The sequence below is a fragment of the Heteronotia binoei genome, chromosome 4, assembly GCF_032191835.1.
Source record: "Heteronotia binoei isolate CCM8104 ecotype False Entrance Well chromosome 4, APGP_CSIRO_Hbin_v1, whole genome shotgun sequence".
In the NCBI taxonomy this organism is placed as follows: Eukaryota; Metazoa; Chordata; class Lepidosauria; order Squamata; family Gekkonidae; genus Heteronotia; species Heteronotia binoei.
Window position 1 is genome coordinate 13,887,159 of NC_083226.1, and position 3,950 is coordinate 13,891,108.

Genomic DNA, 3,950 nt, shown 5'->3' on the forward strand with positions numbered 1-3,950 from the left:
CATGTCCCGACAAGCAATGAGGAAGCTTCATCTGCCTGGGGGTGTATCGAGGGGTGCTAAATCCGGGAGATTAGGGGGCATTACCTGGAGAGGATGGAGTTTGGGGAATTGAGGGAACTCAGCAGGGATGTGATGCCCTAGGATTGACTTTTCAAAGATGCCACTTACTCTAAGGGAACTGATGTCTGTAATTTGGAGGTCAGGCATCTTTCTGGAAGAATTGCTGGCAACAGCTTGAAATTGGTGACTCTCAAGTCCATTGCTGTTGGGAAGGAGATTGAAGAACAGAAGGAGGAGGAGATATTGGATTTATATCCCGCCCTATGCCCTGAATCTCAGAGTTTCAGAGCAGTCACAATCTCCTTTACCCCCCCCCCCCCACAAAAGACACCCTGTGAGGTAGGTGGGGCTAAGAGAGCTCTTGCAGCAGCTGCCCTTTCAAGGACAACTCCTACGAAAGCTATGGCTGACCCAAGGCCATTCCAGCAGCTGCAAGTGGAGGAGTGGGGGATCAAATCCGGTTCTCTACACCAAACTGGCCGTACAAGAGAAGTGGATTTCTGCATTTTTGGTGAAATAACAAAGAATGGACAACATGGGCTGAACATAGCTTCTTCAAAATAGGTGCTGTAAGGCTCCATCCCCAAATTTCTTGGAGTTTCTCCAATATGGAGCTGGTTGTCCTACCCCCACCCCCCCACTCCATCCCCCACTGGTGCCCAAGACAGACATGGCAAGCCTAGCTGGCAATTAGCAGGAGGGTTGGGTGGGTGGGTTGCCAGGTCTGGGTTGGAAAATACCCGGAGACTTTGGAGGTGGATCCAGGAGAGGGTGGGCTTTGGGGAGCGAAGGGGCCTCAGCATGGTACAATGCCACAAAGTCCACCCTTCAAAGCCGCCATTTTCTCCAGGGGACAATATATCCTTCAAAACCTCACCGGTTGAATTATCACTCGCACACAAAAAGTGTGTAAGCAAACATTTAATGCACATTAGGGTTTGTAGAATCTTTCGGGCTCAAGTGCCGTGTTCTACTGGAGAAAGTTTTCCTTCCAGACGTTTCATTCTCAGCTGCGGAGAACATCCTCAGTGGCGTTGCAGCCGGAGCAGGCGCTCAGACCTTCTTGGCTGCTGTGCGTTGAGTGGGGCCAGGGCTGCTGGAGAGCTGCTATTTCTAGGCTGGAGGGGGTGTGATGAAAGGGCAATTGGTTTGTGGATGTGCCCATTGTTTGCTTCCTGGAAGGGTAGTGATAAGGAAACTGGCCGTTGAATGTGACCATTGTTCCGTGTTAATTGCTGGGAGGGTTGGAAGGGGTTTGAAGATAAGGAAGATGGTTGTTGACTGTGCTGATTGTCTTGTGGATAACAATCATGATGTTACCAGCCGTGAAAACCTGAAATCTTTGATTTAGTGCATAGTTTATAATAAGTCCATACAGCAAACTAATAGAAAGAACATCCACACAAAGCTCCCCCAGACTGTTTTCTAAAGTTACGTCTCAGAGGCACTGCCTTCAGCCACTTCTTGCAGTTCAGCATCTGGGTGGAGACAGGGGGCGCCGTTCTGCACAACTTCTCACCAAGAGATCAAAAGACCGTATTGCCTGGATTTCCTACGGTTTCGTCGGTTTTACCCTTCGTCAGTCTTCTCTCGATGCTGTTTTAACTGGAGCCACCGTACAAAGAATTCAGTTCACAGTACAAATAATTCAAATCACAGTACAACAAATTCAATCACGGATCAACACAGAGACTTGAGTATGTACGCAATAAGGGGAGGGACGGTGGCTCCGTGGCAGAGCGTTTACTTGGTAAGCAGAAGGTCCCAGGTTCAATCCCCGGCATCTCCAACTAAAAAGGGTCCAGTCAAGTTGGAGTGAGAAACCTCCGCTTGAGACCCCGGAGAGCCGCTGCCAGCCTGAGTAGACAAGACTGACTTTGATGGACCAAAGGTCTGACTCAGTATAAGGCAGCTTCATATGTTCATATGTACGCATTGATCCGTGATTGAACTCTTTGTACAGCGGCTCCAGTTAAAACAACCTTGATGTAGCCAATCCTCCAAGAGCTTACCAGGCTCTTTTTTTGTAAGCTCTTGGAGGATGGGCTACATCAGAGGGTGGGGCTTAATATGCAAATAGGCTCCTGCTGGAATCCCACCCTTGCCTTTAACTTTAAATGCATTTTCCAAGCTACCAGCTGACTCGGCTTGAAGAAGTAATTGAAAGAGACTAATGCCTTCTCTAAGCTGGCTGACAAGGTTTGGGGGCTTCGAGAGCCACACGATCTGTGTGGAAAAACCACATGTGGCTCCAGACCCACAATTTGGCCACCCCTGCTTTAGAGCTTATAGCTGTTGGGAATATGAACATATGAAACATTTGAAGCTGCCTTATACTGAATCAGATCCTTGGTCTATCAAAGTCAGTATTGTCTACTCAGACTGGCAGCGGCTCTCCAGGGTCTCAAGCTGAGGTTTTTCATGTCTATTTGCCTGGACCTTTTTTTAGTGCAGATGCCAGGGATTGAACCTGGGACCTTCTGCTTCCCAAGCAGATGCTCTACCACTGAGCCACTGTCCCTCCCCCAAGATTATGAACATATGAAGCTGCCTTATACTGAATCAGATCCTTGGTCTATCAAAGTCAGCATTGTCTACTCAGACTGGCAGCAGCTCTCCAGGGTTTCAAGCTAAGGTTTTTCACACATTTTTGCCGGGACCCTTTTAGTTGGAGATGCCGGGGATTGAACCTGGGACCTTCTGCTTCCCAAGCAGATGCTCTACCACTGAGCCACCGTCCCTCCAGAAACATACAGTTATTTGTGAAGCAGCTACGGGAAAGGCAGGCTCAGATTTTGGAGGATCTCAAAGATTTCCCCCAAAGGTGTGCTGAGAAATCTGTAGGGGATGACGGGGAGAGTTCTTGTTGCTCTTTTGCCATCGGTGGCTTATCTCTGATTATTTTCTCTCTCAATTGCTGTTCTTCGGATCCTGACCATTGGGGAGAAAGGGAGAAATGGACACCTGTGCTGGGGTGGGGTGATGCAGTCATTGCCCATCTGCCCCACAGATGCTGGTGGGAGAAAACAGGGGAGAGGAGCAGGGGTGGGATTCTAGCAGGAGCTACTTTGCATATTAGGCCACACACCCCTGATGTAGCCAATCCTCCAAGAGCTTACAGGGCTCTTCTTAGAGGGCCTGCTGTCAGCTCTTGGAGGATTGGATACTTCTGTTGATACAAGCCCCAAATGGCATTTGCCTTTTTAGCCACCGCATCACACTGTTGACTCGTGTTCAGCGTATAATCCACTAAGACTCTGAGATCCTTTTCGTACATGCTACTACTAAGACAAGTCTTCCCCCATCCTATAACTATGCCATTCTCTTTCCTCCTCCCTGCCAAACTTCAGGTTTTTCTCAAGTCGAAGGAATTTGCAAAGTTGTATCCAGTCCTCATCCTCTATTTAAGAAATAGTTCACATCTCCTCATTACGAGAGGATTGAGAAATAATAATTTCTGATGGTATGCAAACCTGCCCCTATTTACCTTTACCGGAGGATACACAACTTAATGCCTGGAGCCGAACAATGAGAAATATCCATTGCCTTTGATCGTGGCACTGCATTATTTATAGGGATAAGAAATGTCATGGAGATTCTTTGTGTGAATGCGGTACAGAACTGGAACGAAAGGAAAACATACGTTTGTGAAAACGAGTCACTTTTTGTTTTGATAAGTGGCTTTGCTCCTTAAAAGCTAATTCCTGTCTCTTTTAGGGGGGGGGGGGGATGCCGCATTGCCTGCCACAACAGCAAGGGAGAAAATGTACGACCGGATCACCAAACGGATTCAGAGCTGCGTGGAGCCAGGGTCGCCAACCTCCAAGTGGGCTAATAGAAGAAGAAGATGATATTGGATTTATATCGCGCACTCCACTAAGAGTCTCAGA